At 45.6% G+C, this 16,469-nt stretch overlaps 1 protein-coding gene across 4 annotated transcripts in view; it reads right to left on the reverse strand.

Annotated features, from left to right (window-relative positions):
* LOC135385983 (hemicentin-1-like) overlaps positions 1-16,469 on the reverse strand; it is a 219,600-nt gene that overhangs the window by 98,975 nt on the left and 104,156 nt on the right. The gene's annotated exons all lie outside the window — the stretch shown is intronic.

Consider the following 16,469-nt stretch of genomic DNA (forward strand, 5'->3'; position numbering starts at 1 on the left):
ACTGAATTTTATAACATAATTGATTTCATTCTATCGCATACTATCGCCAAAAGGAACTGCAGCATTCAGCAAAGCTCCTCGGATGCCGCAGAAATAGTGTTAGCGGTTCACCCAGTTGCTGTCATCTAGGGTGGCAGTACGCTAAACACATTTTCCTCAAGTTTTTTTTTTTTTTTTTTCGTGTCGTGACACATATTCTGGCTGCAGGATGAAATGTATGCCCAAACAAGAGATTTTCGTTGTATCAGCCAGTTCTTTCAGGCTGAGTAATCTGTCTACACGGCAGCCTTTTTCTTTCGTTTTGTGTGTGTGTGCGTGTGTTTGTGCGCGTGCTGTTATGTCGTAGCCGAGTTCATAAAAGCGGTTGAGGGTCGTTAATCTGAATCGACAAAGAAACTTCTGACTTCTTAACATCAAGCACTAGAAAACATTAAATAGCGACAAATAACATACATAATAGCGTTTAGTAATGACTGTACTTGTGAACTGCGAGCAGAGGAAGAAGTGCAGAAAAGTTGAGTTTGAGTTGAGTTTGATTATAGAAAAAAACCCGGAAGATATTGAATTCGTCACTGACATCACCCACCCACAATCCCTCCCAATCACCGAACTGTACGTGCATATGCGTAGCTACATCCCCTACAAGTGAGCTGAAGTGCAAGAAACAAAACTGCAACGGGGAACTCGACGACACATGCCTAGCATGCGGTCCTAAAATACAGATTCCATCTCACTGCTCACTATGAATTTGACAAGCGCTGACAATGCCGCATCTCTCTTCCCGGGTTCCCATACACCCAGCACCTTCACTATATCGAAGGTTCTATTGTCCAAGCGGTCTAGAGCAAACTTCAATGTAGCCCTTTGGGATGCATATCTTGTGCAGTGCATAACGATGTGTTCCGTGTTTTCCACAGATGCACACACTGGACAGTTTGCTGAACTAGCCCTGCCGACTTTATGGAGAAACTGTTGACCGTACGGAACGTTAAGGCGAAACCGATGCAAGAGTGTTTGTATAGGTCGTGGTATGCTGTACGGAACACGGAATTTCAGATCCGGGTCAATCTGATGAAGCAAGGATGACCGCCTGTCGACTTGTAACCATTGCCTTCTGCAAATGTCTTCTGTCAGCAATTTTAACATCTGCTTCACATCTGACGTGGAATATATCACCGTGTGTTCCGTTGACGATAGGTGCGCTATGTCCGCCATCTCATCTGCAGCTTCATTACCGCGTATGCCAACATGTCCAGGAATCCACTGAAGCAGTATGTCGTGGCCAGTGTCTACTGCTTTCTTGTATGCGATGAGAATGTCCCGTACTATTGGCGCCATACAGCCACTTCCCAAGAATGATGTTATGGCTTGGAGGCCGGCCTTTGAGTCGCAATATATGACCCATTGCGCAGGCTCCTGGCGTGCGGCCACATACTGCATTGCAAGCTGCATGGCTACCAATTCCGCAGCTGTCGACGATGTTCTGTGGGAAAGCCTTGCCATTCCTTCTCTACTATGCTGTGGTACAACAAACGCTGATGAAGACCCAGACGTTGACGTCGACCCGTCTGTGAAAATTGCGGTCCTAGCACGATGGCTCTCCATCAGAGACAGACAGTACTGTTTCAACACTGGGGATGGTAGTGAAGCTTTTTGGTGATATACGCCAGGAACAGTCAGCGGGATACGAGGAAGTTGCAGTGTCCACGGAGGATCGACCGCCGTTAATGTCAACTGTGCTTTTGGTAAAGCACTGCGATATGGAGCTATCACGTTGATGAATTGCGAATTTCGACGTGCCACCTTCCTTGCAAGGGGGTGTTTGTGATGCCGCGTGCATAGACGAACGTAGTGCCGCACTGTTTCCTGCGTCCTTAGTACATCTAATGGAAGTTCTCTGGCTTCTACTGTAGTTAGGGCATTTGACGTTGCACAAGGTACACCGAGGCAGACTTTTAAGCTTTTCGATAGTACGCTTTGGAGTGTCCTCTCTGACGTGTCGCTTATTCCATGCAGTACGGGCAAATGGTAGGCCATCATCTGCCGAATAAGTGCCTTATGTACGGCGAGAAGAGACGCTGTCGACATTCCCCAGCGGGAGCCGCTGATGCGCCGTAGGATGTTGATGCGTGCGTCAGTTCTTTCCCTGAGGTGTTTAATGTGCGCAGCCCACGAGAGCTGCGAGTCGATTATTACTCCCAAAAACCGGTGATGAGACACTCTCCTTACTGGCTGGTCGTCAAGCTTCAATTGAAAAGTCTTCATTTTCTTTCGACTGAATGGAAGAAATACAGTTTTCTCGACTGATATGTCCATGCCCCTCTCCGTTAAGAAGGAGACCGTACAATCTAAGGCATTTTGAAGACGCTGCCGCAATGCGGGCATCTGCACACCAGAGCACCATATACAGATGTCGTCGGCGTACATACTAATGTGCACGTTCTTCGGCAACCGTTGCAGTAGGTTCGCCATGACCACGTTGAACAGCAGGGGACTCAACACGCCGCCCTGTGGCACCCCGCTTGATAGGCCATGACTGTCACTATTCCCGTCTTCGGTTTGACCTACACTACATACACTGACCTTCCTGCAAGGTAGTCTGCGATCCACCGTAGAGACCGACCTTGTATTCCTAGGCTATACAGATCATATAGGACGTGGCTGTAACTGACCGTGTCGTACGCCCTTTTGATGTCTAAAAATGCCGCCGCTGTCGTGCGACCTTGCGCGCGTTCATGTTCTACGAAGGTCACCAGGTCTAGTACGCTGTCCATAGTGCACCTGCCCTTTCGGAAGCCAGACATGCATTCTGGAAGCAGCTTTTGTGTCTCGATGACCCATTCCACTCGACTTAGCACCATCTTTTCCATTACCTTACACACGCAGCTCGACAAGCTAATTGGCCTGAAGGATGCCATATCCCTGGGAGATTTCCCCGGTTTCAGCAAGGGCACTTTTCCATATCGCAGGAAGTTTGCCCTCATTCCAGCTCTTATTGATTAGACATAATAAAGTCTTCTGAGCGTTGATGTGTAGGCTACCTATATGCTTGTAGGTAACGCCGTCGAGACCTGGCGACGATTTACATCTTCTTGAACTTGAAGCGGCGTCAAGTTCTGCTAGGCTGAAATCAGCATCCAAGGCCGCACATCGCGCGTTATCGGTCAGCACAGTACTCCGTTTGGCATTTCCCACTGATACATGATATGCAGTTGTCGTGGATGATAAAGATGGCCTAGTAAACAGTAGTGCAGAAAAGTGTTTCGTATCACAATGTGCCTGACCGCCTATTGCACTCTCGTATTCATTTTATTTAGCTTTGCAGTTTGTCACGTGATACACACTCGCCTGTCAGGTTGTAAGTGTTCGCGCACACGTATGATAGTTGCGTTTTTTTTTTCGGCCACGCTCCAGGCAGATAGGTTGGAAAATAAAATAAAATTGGAGGGGATTCAGTCGCCACCCGACGAATTCTGCTACTACGCTAGCCCCCGTTTCAGAATAAAAAGAACAACCTAGCCCGTTTCAACGAAAGCTGCAGGATTACGAAGAACACTTTGGCCCGAATTTTTAAACACGACTTTCCTTTCCCTTCGAAAGAGAACCTTCCGCCGCCCAATTTCAAGGAGTCCTTTGCTTCAGACTTCCTTTCCACGAAACTTCCACTTTCGGACTTCCATTTATTAGACGAAAGGAAAAAAGACGGGGGAAAGGTCAGTCAAACGGGACGTCGGCTTGCCATTCCGCAACAAAAAGAAAATTAATGAAAATGAAGATAGAAAATAAATAAGAAGAAAAGAAGAAGAATGAAGACAGAAGAAAAAATAAATAAAAAGAAAAGAAAAGAATTGGGAAGTAAATGACAGACCAACAAACGGTGAAAGAAGGATGAGACAGATTAAAGACAAAGATGACGAAAGAAAAGATGTCTAACAAACAGTCAAAGAATGATGAGATGGACTACAAAAGATGACTTTAAAAGAAAAGCATGAGGTTAATGCGTTGAGGGTGAGAGTGGGGCACTGAAGAGCGAGATTGCACGACTGGAGTTCACCGGCTGTTCATAAGACCTGAATCGCTCAAGAAAGTCAAAACTGCTTTGGTCACAGACCGGGTCAACTGTTGCCGTGTGTGCGACTTCTACACCTATGAATACAGGGATTATCTCACTGAGCTGGATGGTTGAGCAGCGATGTGCCCCAAGGACAGAAGTTTTCGGCCGATCTTTGGCTTGCAGTTCGGTACCATGCGGTGATGCATAGAAGAAAGTTCGGTCCCGATTTCGCTTCGGACAGTTTTCGGATAGTTTCTCTATAGCGGGTATTCTACGTTACCATAGTTTTTCGTGCCATGCGGTTCAGCCTTAAGACTAATCGAGGTCCATATAGGAGCATGTTGCTTTCTTCAAAAGACATCAGCCCATTTTGTGGAAACACAAATTCAATAAGTATTTTGTTGTTGTGAAACATTTATTGTTAGTGTGAAACCTTTATTGTTATTGCAGGTAATACAAATCATAATATACAGACGGGGTCCCTAGCAAGCTAGTATGGGACCCCGTGTTAGTTACAATGTGAAGTTAGCAGCTCTATATACATTGGTACAAAAGGTTATACAGAAAATGCAATAAACTATGTATAATATAGGAGAAGGTGGACTATATGGCAGTTCAGATGTTATAAGAAATGCATCAACATGGGATGACAAACAATGGGACGACAAAAGAGAAAAAGAAAGGGGGATTTTTAAAGAGATTTAAATTTAAAGAGGTTGAAACATTTACTTTACTGAAAAACAAGCTTTCGGGCGGAGTCCTTCTGATAAATGTTGATGCCATTCCTCCGATCGCTACCATGTGTCTTTCGGCGCACGTTAAAGAACCCTCAGGTGGGCAAAGACAATTCACAGACCGACCACTGTGGCGTCGCTCATGGTCAGAATTGCCTCGCGACGTAAAGCCACGAATTATTACTACCATGTGTCATTCCTATACAATTTCTAAACCGTTCCCACCATTCTGTTCCTATTTGCGATGCAGACGGGGTGATTCCGGGATAATTTCACTACAGCAATGCCTATCCTGCAACCCTAGTTTCGATTCGGACTGACAAACACGGTACCCAGCGATTGTTGCGTGAACCAGAGAATTGAGAGTTTGGCGCCTGAAAACTGACATCATCAACAAGACCTGGATGTGACCAGTCCGGTACTATACGAGAGGTCACGCCTTCGAAAAGTGAAAGAGCGTGAACGGAAGTGCAAAGTGGAAGTCCTGTAAACGACGAGAGCGGGTTGCAAGGTGAAGCAGTGTTCGGGAAGACTCGGGCTTCATATTTTAAATACTTGGAGCATTCGACCAATATGCACGAAGAGCAACTATAGCAAATTGAATATGATAGGTACCATTATTCCTTTCTCTGTTTGTAGGACGAATGCAAAACACTTCGAAACGACGAACCACCCTCGATAGCAGGCACCACCTCTAAAGTCAATCGAGCGGAATCCGAAACTTTACATAGCCCACGTGAAGGTCCGAGTTTTACAGTGGCCTGTGGTGATGGCAACATCCACACGTGTCCACAGGATTTGGGTACTGCTATGCCTAGCACGACTGAACTTTTGCCCGAATCAAACGAACGTTTTTCGGAAAATACCGCGCCGCCTGATCCACTTACTTTACGTCATCGGATTGCTTGTATAAGTCATTTCTGATGAGCGTGTCAATGGCTCCCATTTTTGTATTTGCCGCACTTTTCAATCTATGTTAATTCCATGCACCGTAGTGCTCTCCTCTAGGTTAGGTTGGGTTGGGCTGGGTAGGGCTCGCCCCCCCTGCCGCGAAAGACTTCCGACGCCTCTGAGTTCACCGTTACGATCCGGACAAACCCGTGCGTAGAGCTCTCCCGAGCACAAATCAGTTGCGCGTGAGGCAAATACAAGAAAATCTACGAACGATTCTTCGGGAGCTGCCACGTTGATTGACGCTGTGAAGGGAAAGTGGCAATGAAAGGTAGCCCGTCGGCAACCTTTCGAAAGGCATCACTTTCGCGCTTGCGAAACGAGGGCAGAAAGTAAAGGAATGTTTAAAATTGTGCGGAAGGCCTGCTTTCGAAGGAAAGGTACTTTCGGAAAACACAGTCGCATTCAATAATGTGTGTGGGGAGGATATATTTATTAGGACAAAGAAAACAAGAAGGGAGGAAAGGTCAGCCAAACGTGACGTCGGCTTGCTATTACGCAAAGAAAAAAGATGAGTAAATAAAAGAAGAATAAAATAAATAAAAAGAAAAGAGAATTAGGAAATAAAGGATAAACTAACAAACGGTGAAAGAAGAATCAGATATAGTGAAGAAAACGGTTACATAAAAAAAAAGATGACGTTAATGCGTTGCGGGTGAGGGTGGGGCACTGATGAATGAGATGGCACGACCTGAGTTCACAGGCAGTTCATGAGACCTGTGTGGCTGAGGAACGTCAAAACTGCTTTCGGGACAGACCGCTGTGTGGGATATCGTACTGGGCAGAGCAGAGTGGCCAGAGAAATGTCTGTGCAGCGCAGCTCGAATAGGCGTCGTCTAAGCGTGGCTCGAGGGGTGCCGAATCTGTGACGTTCGAGGAAAAGTTTCAGCTTCAACAGCGAAAGTGGGGCATTTGGGCGAGTGGAGAAGGCTCATTTGTGGGCCGAAGTACCAAAGCTCTGGGCGACTGCCTGACACGAGGGTAACATGAATGTTAAACCTCCGAAAATTACAAGGTAGTTAATGTTTAAAATAAAAAGTAAAGCGCGTTTTTACTCCTTCCATTTGACCACCTAAGACCGTATGCCTGCAATTTTCGCGTTAAACTCGTCTGTTTTCCACAGCTAAAGAGCGCGCATATACGCGACCATTTAAATATGTGTGCCTTCAGAGAGCATTTATCTTTCACCGCTATTTAACCTTGTACATTTCTGGTGTGCACAACAGCTGCGTTTACGTAGCTGCAGCATCGCGTCCTTTTCGTGTTGGGAATTACCTTGTGTGAACCCGTTCGTTCGTTAAAACTGCTTTGCCTTTTTCTTCGTAGAAGTCAATAATTTATGCGTAGTAATTTCGGAAGGTAAAAGCGGAGCCTTCAACACCGATGAAATATTACAGGAAGTTAAGGTTCATCCTCGTACCGGGAGGCTTTCTTCTAGTAAGTTTTCGGGAATGCCACACTTTTCTTTTTGTATGCCTAGCTATATATATATCGAGCCAGCTTGCACTAATAAGCCCCAGAAACTTACTTAGCTTGAAGAATAAAAAACGACATTCTGTAACGTTTTCTAATCATTTCTAATTTCTTTTTTACGTCGCTGTATCACTTTTTCACCCTTTACCATTCTTTTAAAAAATGAAGCACACTTTTAAAGCGCTGGAGAAGACAAAGAAAAAAAATGCTGAGGCAAAGCTTTTCATACTTTTCTCCGCAGCATTCTAATTATGATGTTCAGAATGAGCGTAAATCATTCTACGCTAAAACGGGAGATCCAGTCAAGGAGGCTCCCTTTCAATTTTATCCTTTCTCCTCTACTGGGTTTCTTCGGGGCAGACTATTTTTATATATATATATAAATGTTTCCTTGCTTCTGCGGTGCGCGATAAATCATTCCGATAAAACTTTTCCGCTGAAACGTAGAAATATAGGGCTGAACGCGAACGGGCTGACGGCGCCGCACTTTTGGGCTTCTGCCTTGGGCATTATGTTTTATCCTGGAGAAAGAAAAAAAGAGTTTTCTTTTAGCGTATGCAGTGGAGCATGTCAGGATCGTTTGCATGCGCTGCGGGGTTGTAGCACCGAGACAGAAAGAAAGAAGAAGAACGCGTTGCTTCGCCAGACGCGAGCATTTCTGAAGGTTATGTTTCCGTACTTAAGCTCTACGCGAGGCTCGCGGAGTCGTGGTCTTGGATATTTACACTTTCTACATGGTCGTTGTGAAGTACTGTCTGTTGCGGCGTAAGGGACGAGGATTTTCTAGAGTTCCTTTTTCGAGTGAACTGTGCATGGCGCTTGTACGTATAGGCGTGTGCGTAGGCGTGTGCGTAGGTTTGTGGTGTTACTGTGACAGAGATAAGTAAGTATAAGCCTTCGTCCACAGTGATACTACACTTAATATCCTGCGCTGTTAACGCATAAGAGGAAGTCTCTGTGAAGGTTTACGTAAAGCCAAATATATATTTTTTCTCAATCAACATACCCCCCCCCCCCTCCGCAAATATAATCGCAAAACAGAGCCTAATATGTGCCGTACAGGTCCAAGCGTTGCTCAAAAATTAAAATTGTATTTTATTGGTGAGTACAATACGCTGTTTGAAGCTGCGAGTTCTATCTAATCTAAGTTCTATGCGAATTTGGTTTACATCCACACGTGTCTTATCATTTTCACTTTGCGATCCACGGGTTGCAGGCCACCATCCCAAGCAGCACAATGTACTGAAAGTCGAGTGCAATAGGGGTGGACGGGTAGGCGGAAGGACTTGATGAGACTAGTGAAACTAAAGAACATTGATATATAAGACACATACTGTCCACTCGACTTTCAGTACATTGTGCTGCTTGGGATACTTACCGTTTACCAAAATCAGTCATGGGCAGTATCGAAGATACATGTATCTTCAATACTCTCTTTCAATACATTTTGTGTATCGGTATTAAGTATCGCGTGTAAAAAATGATTCGATTCAATTCAATTCAATCTTTTATGTTCGAGGTTACCGTAAAGAACCTAAGTGGAAACCTATACCGCTGCAACACACGCGCGACGATAAAGCATTTCCGCTTTGAATGTGTTTTACAACTACTGTAATAACAATTGGGAGTAGATTTGCACGTAAGGTCTGTTCGCCCTCACTTGTGTGGCTACAGGTTGCACGTGCCTCAGGGTAGGACTGCGTATAATTTCGGCCACCTAGGGTTCCTTTGACGTTCGCCAAAAATCTCACACACGGTGCTAGAAGATTCAATATTTACCTGCCCGACGTTGCTACCGTCCTTGGCCGGGATTGAACCAGCGATTTTGAGCTCAGCAAGCCAATACGTTATCGAGTGATCTACTGAGGCCGGCTACAACTACTCTCTCTCTCTCTCTCTCTCTCTCTCTAGGAGACGCGATTCGTCTCGTGCTGGACTTACGGCGCATATTCTGCAGTGTCCCATTTAGAACATCTACTTCGCTTTCATCGTTTCCTCTCTGAGAACGAAGACTCCAGGCACCTAACGTACGTGGCAAGTAATCTCGTTTCCGTCCCCTCAGACAGAATGGAGCTTTCTCAGAAAATTTGCTCTAAGATGCCATTGCCATACCATTGAGAAAATGGCACCCATGCAGCCATTGCTCTAAGCGCGCTGTTCAGACAGGCCGTTCTTGTTGCGTTAGAATGACACCGCGGCCAATGATGACGTTAAGCGTGCGTTTCGAATCAGTAGTGTTTTTTGTAAACGACGGGCCAGTGGAGCATGTAAGAGGGAGAAAGCAAACAGTTTCACCTCAAGAGAGCATCTGGATTAAGCGGCCGACAAGCGCATTGATTAGTAGCATCCAATGCTTATATTATCTTTGCTGTAGTGACATCACATATCGTGAAGTTGGAATACCCGCCACTGATATGCCACTTAAGCAGGTGATAACCGTCAACACCGTCACGACGCTTTGACCGCAGATAAGAACTATGAAAAGGAATAACGCAAAGATGAGCTATCGCAACGGATGTGAGCTGTGTTGAGAGTCAGGTCCGGGCCACTACTAATGTGTCCTGAAAGGGGTGAGGATTCTCTGTACCAACTTAAGCATGTGGGTTCACGACATGTGATCAGATATTCCCCTACTCGATAAGTATTGTCACTGTCTCAAGCGTTCCACGGCGTCGCTAACGCCTGGTGGTTCACTCACCTAAAAGCACACGCATTGCTTTTCTAAAACGTTTCTGTAAACTGACCGTCTATCGTGCGCGTAATGAATTACAAACGCTGCACTGAACACTATGGTTTACAAAAAAAAAAATCATCAGATGAGGTCCGCCAATAACATAGTTTGTCTCGGAATACGAAAACAGTTCAACGTTCAACAGTTCAAAAATGTACAATCTGGTCTAAAGCGGGATGTTCAGCAACTTGGTCAGTGGGATGGCGAAACGGGCAACATCGTCAACCAGGCCCGTGCTTGACGCGATCAACACAGCAGTTCAGTCAGAAAAGCGAGTGGAAACATGGTTGTGTTAGTTACACTTTGGCTTCGCTTAATATAATTGTAACGTAAAAGTAACCAGTTTTCTAGTAATAACCAGCACTCGTAGCTTTTAATTCTTCACGAGTACCGTGTTTAGCAGAGTGACACCTTTTTCTGAGCCGACGATAAATTGTAAACGTAGCGTATCTAAATCTACCACGGCGCACGAAGAACTTGTTATTAGGGAGTTTTACTGCGTCGGAAGATATTAACTATAACAATTCCGGAAACATGATAAGCCAGCCGCCCTCTTTCTTTGGAACGAGCGACAACACATTGCTAAGCTTGAATCTGATAACTTCCTTTATCGTATCGCTTATGTAGAATTCTTTCGATGTACTAAGACTCCCTAGTCTTTTCGTTTCCATCCATCGCCTATCGCTATTCCTCGCGCCCGACTAAGTAACGGCTACTTCAAAGATGCCACATCTTTGTACGGTGATGGTCGCCTGTCCCTTAATGGATAGAAGCTACCCCAAGAAACATAACCACGTCATTCACTGCAAAAGAGCAGTCCCTTAAGAACCCATTGGCAGACCCAAAGCCAAGCGCGCAGCGGAACACGCAGGGGAGGTATCCATCTCCTTACGTGAAACGCAATTTGATAGCACAATCCTTATCTTATAGAGCAAGAGCAAAAGAAGGAGGGAAGACTGAGGCGAATGGATGTCATTGACAATCCGAGAGAAACGGAAGCAGCTAAATAGCTTGTCAGAGGATATATCAGACACGGAAGCAAAATACGTATATAGTAAACTGGAAGCGAGCTCCCATTTGGATGGTTTCTGTTGCCGATCGTTGTACCCCGGCGTGAAGCAGGCGAATTTCATTGCCGGTAGTCCTTCATGCTGTCTCAGTGACGGGTGAACGGGGTCTCCAGTGTTCGGAGCTCTTTTCAAATGCCGTGTAGAGCTTCCGTTCACCGAACGACCCGATGACAGGTGGCGCCAGAGTGTGGCATTGAATGGGGCAATATATTTGCGAGAGAAATGATCAATAGGAAGGGCTGTAGGGAGACGTGCTTGAAGAGAATCGCGAACCGGGACGACGGAAAGGACATGTGCTGCTAGAAACGACCCGATAAAGACTCGGTTCCGCTGTCGTGCCAAGCTGGAAGTAATTAAATACACATGTGTAACACAGACTGTAATTAAAGTGGTCAAGGTGGGAAACACAATACAGACGGCGAGGTTAAGACGCCACAGTTAGAGTTAAAGGTGTTGGGCACTTCGTCCCGAGCTATCCAAGAAAAGTGCGAAACACAGTCGTTAGCATCGACGTGAACTTGCGTTCCAGTTCTTGGGGCAAGGGGGTAAGAGATAGAGGGGAGCGAGGATAAGATTAACAGTATCCGCGTCCGCACAGTATCCGCGCATGTCAGGTCCTCGACCGCATCCGTAACCGTGCTTATTGAAATTGATGTATCCACATCGGCGCTAATGCTGAATTTATAGGAAATAATTTGCATGACGCAAATGTCATGTGTCATTTTTAAGCCACTTGGGACCGTTCCACGAGGGATCTTCAGTCACTGGGCGTTCTGCTGAGACGCCCATCCGGATGATCTTCACAGCTGCATTGTCGTCACTTCAGAGGGTTGGTCAACGTCCGTATCTCAGCAACGCGATTCGCTTCGAACTGATTCCAGTGAGTTGGCTCATGCTTAATCCAGCAAAGGACTGTCGACGAATCCGTCCAATAATGACAGTCCACGTCGCAGTCGTACGGAGCTGTTCTAACATAGCTTAAAAATCTTGCTGCTGTAAGAGCCCCCATGCGCTCTATAGTCTCGGAAGTGTCAGTTCTTTTAATAGGGCGACTCGCATGAGGTACTTTCGCCAGTAATCCTAGCGGTTACCGGTACAGGGAGCATCCCAATGAAGACTACTGAGGGATGCTCGCATGTTATCTGTGGTGGGTAGTTCTTTTGGACTACCCACGTCCCAGAGCAAAAGGGATAGCACACCCCTCCCTCTCCTGTGCCACCATCATCTCTCCCCTCCCTCTTTCACCCACCCCTCGTTTTCCTCCTCTGGGTGCACTGAGTCGCCACTCCAGAGAAGTTTGACCGCACCTTCCCCCCTATATCACCGCCCCCCCCCCCCCCTGGGACGACTCGGGTCTTTGCTACTAATAAATATGTGTTTGATGATAACTCCTGATCATCCGTGTTTATGCATACTGCTGCGCCATAGGCATGCTGGCTGGCGTCCGAAAAAGCGTAGAGAACGAGATGCTTTCTTCCCTTGCATAGTTGCATGTTCCGACATAACGGCGTGCTCCGATGAGGCGTCGTATAGGGAAATTCAGGACACCGTGACGTCAGGAAGCCTAGCATCTCATTCTGCTCCATCGATTCATAACGTCTGGAATAATTTCTTTACACGAATAGTGAAAGGAATAAGAATCCCTTGTGGGTCGAATATTTATTTATTTATTGTAATACTTCTGGCATGAATGCCATAGAAGGAGGGACGGTACAAACGCGAATACAGAAGACATGCAATGAACAGATAGTCACACAAATTGAAAGGACACTAACAATAAGGAAAAACCTATAACGCTCTGTAATATTGTGAGATGCCGTCCTCAAATAAAGGCAGTGTGTCACAGTCAACCACCGCCTGGGGAAGGCTGTTCCAGTCCCTGATGGCCGCCGGAAAAAAGGAGTCCCGTAGACAATTAGTTCGGAATTTGTATGGCGTTAGGGTCTGGCTGTGTTTCCCCCGTCGGCTTCCATACTGCTGTAAGCGCAAATATCCGTCTTTCACGATATCGGTCAGATCATTATAGATATTCCATAGGAGTTTTAGACGCTGAATTTTATTCCTAGTACGCAATCAAAGTAGATTGGCTGACTCCAACATCTGCGTTGGTGAGTCAAAACGAGATTAACGGTTATACACAAAGCGAGTAGCCTTCCTCGGTATCATCTCAATTTCTCTTACTTTTGTAACAGCCTCGGGAAACCATATTACAGAGCCGTAGTCAGTAATAGAGCGGATAAGAGATTTGTAGGCAGTTAGTTTTGTCTGGGAGTCAGCCTCCGCAAGAGTTCTCCGAAGCAAGTATAACCTGCTACTAGCCCTGGAGATGACTTCTTTAAGGTGCTGGCTCCAAGTCAAGTCGCTGGTGAACGTCAAGCCGCGATATTTGTGTGCATGTACTTGCTTTAAAGGAACACACTTCACTTCGTATTGGCACCGCACGGCACTGGTCTTTCTAGACACCGTCATGTAAACACTCTTCTGCGCATTAATACCCATTTGCCAAGTTTGGCACCAATGGACTACAGAATCAAGGGAACGCTGAAGGGTTACTTGGTCCTCAACCGTATTGACAACTTTGTAAAGCACACAATCGTCTGCGAAAAGTTTAACGTTAGTATCTACGTGCTCTGCAATATCGTTTATATATAAAAGAAAAAACAGCGGACCGAGCACCGACCCTTGGGGAACTCCGGAAACTACACTAAGTGACGCGGAAGATGTATTATTGTAAGAAACGAACTGGAGCCTCCCCATCAGATAGGACGCAAGGCAGTTGATGAGCTTTTCGTTTTTAAATAGCCAGCTGAGCTTCCGAAGCAGTTTAGAATGCAACACACTGTCGAATGCTTTTTGGAGGTCAAGAAAGATAACATCAGTCTGAATTATCAATGGACATAGCTAGATCGTGTACAAATTATATTAATTGATATGTAGTTGAGGATCCTTTGCGGAATCCATACTGACATTTGCTAAGCACAGAATGCTCTTCCAAAAACTTGCCTGCAGAACATACCGCTTGATATCCGCTGTCTTCGTAAGAAATGTGAAAAGCAATTTTAATGAAACTTGTAATTGGTCTAGCCCCTTGTTCCATGAAACGCCAAGGATCTTTTGTAGGTTCAGCAGCTCAGACGCGTCCTTCAATAAGTCCTGGACCGAACCCGAATCGGCGTCAACCAGAAGCTGTAGCTGAGTGTCACTGGTCATCCTGTTTACCTAACCTAACCTTTCGTCCCTTTATTTTTTTCAATAAACATATCCCCTCGCCTAGTTTACGTAGATTCATTCCTGTTGAATCCAACGCTCTGCCCTCAAAACTCTTCTGACCTTTTTGGACACGGTAGGACTTCACTGTTAAGTAACTCACCATTCCATTTCCCGCATCACTAGGAGCAACGAGGTAGGGTATCGGCTCTGGCGATGCAACTCCCCACTCATTATCATCATCATCAAATAAAGTTGTTTTTGTTTGATTTTCATGTTACAAACTTTCTCGGGCACGTTACGCCGTCCACAGTAGCCATAGTTATGCCGCAGTATCTCACGGTATGCTACAGTTGCCCAATGATAGTTAGCACAGCAAGGTGATGGAATGCAGACTTCGGAATCATGTTGGGATTCCTAGTTATGGCTTCGCCATCGGATGTCGACGTAGGCACTAATTCTTGTTTGCGGATAAAATGCACATATCCGCGTGCACCGCAGGGGCGCGTGGTTCTCTCTCATTATTAAACTAGTTGGAAGTCAGCGGTTGCGTTGTCTGTCTCACTCTCTCTTTGTGATGTGTCCTGGCGCTGTTTCATCCACTGGATCCATGAACCAACTACCCCAGTTTTCTGTCTTAGAGATGTCAAGTGCTCACGGTCACCAATGAGAATGCCGTAGCTCTCGCTCTCACTGCCGTCAAAGCTTGACGGCTGCGTGTGTTGGAGGGTTTGTACCTTGCTAAGCACGATATGTAGGAATATAATTATAGCTAATCAGTTTCTCCTCGATACACCAGCGAGCAATACAATGCGTGCATGACGTAATGACTCGCGTGTATCAAGATGTTACGAGGTTTTTAAATGACGATGGAACTAGATAAGTAGAGGTGCGCGCATGTGTGGTTATATCCGCGGATCCGCGCGGTGTCCTGGTTTGCGTGTGTAAATATAAGGTGAAATCCGCGCTGGTAAAATGCGGATACAACGTCGCGCCTCTGTGGTGCACGCGGTCATCCTCATTTATCCGCAAACAAGAACTAGTGTTTCTGTCGACGTTCCCTATATGTAGGGTAAAGTGGGGCAAGATGAGACAGAAATTTGCAAGGGAATATGGAATTTTTATTTTTCGTGTTAAAAAAGCTGCCCATATGCACATTCTCAGAGGTCTAGAGCTTCTGATCTGTAAATCAGAACGGACGTAACCGGTTCTAAAATAAACACAGAACAAGACATTCAAAAATACAGATTGTCTCATCTCGCCCCAACCCTCGGGGCAAGATGAGACAGCGCATGGAGCAAGATGAGACACGCCGTGGTAATGAACTATACAAATTAGTTTTTGCAATTTAAGCACCTACACAGCCCCCTTGAACCACAGAGAACCCAGTGCTGTTTCCCTTCACCGTCCTTTGCAAACAAGGCACCGCCAGTCTGATGTGTCGCTGGTCGCTCGCTTTTGAGTGCGGTTCTGCTTTGCTGGAAATATCCTAGGACACTGGAAAATTTGCTGGAAAATCCTAGGCAATATGCGAAAAAGGAATCTCTGGGGAACAAGCATATGGCCACCTAATAGTTAAGTAGTCAGTTTCTAAATTACATTAAATTGAAATTGCATTACATTTAAATTATATTAATTTGTCGTGTCTTGCGCCGTGGATACCATCGGATGCATAAATTTTTCAGCTAAACACCGAATAATCAAGAGTGCCCATATTTTGCATATATCTAGATGAATGAATAAAGAAACTGGATGTGACAGAATAAACCTGTGTCACGCTGCTGCGCAGATGACAAGAAAAAAGACTACAGAAAATCGCGCGTTTTTTGCGTGTCTTTACATTCCAGGCAGAAGTAACCGATTTTTTTTTTCTCTTCAACGCAAATACCAATCCGGACAATTCTCCCGTGCAATAAAGCGAAAATGCAGAGCCACCTATGAGTAAAGTGTCAAGCGCATGGGGGAATGCGTCTCCGCGAGAGGCGCCGTCGAGCAAAAAATGTCTTGTCTTGCCCCGTGTCTCATCTTGCCTCACCTTACCCTAGGGGAGCTATAATTCGGAGCACACAGCGAATCCAGAATGGCGTCAAAGTGTGCCATCCTTACATTGTTGTGTGTTTAAGTGACTATTATTGGATAAATATGGCATACTGTGACATGTTTTTCTAATTTTTTCTTTCATTTCCAATTCAATTCCAATGGATGGCATAAGATTCCCAAGAAAGCTTGTACGCTTAAAAGCAAAAACG

This window comes from Ornithodoros turicata, chromosome 2, assembly GCF_037126465.1.
Source record: "Ornithodoros turicata isolate Travis chromosome 2, ASM3712646v1, whole genome shotgun sequence".
Lineage (NCBI taxonomy): Eukaryota > Metazoa > Arthropoda > Arachnida > Ixodida > Argasidae > Ornithodoros > Ornithodoros turicata.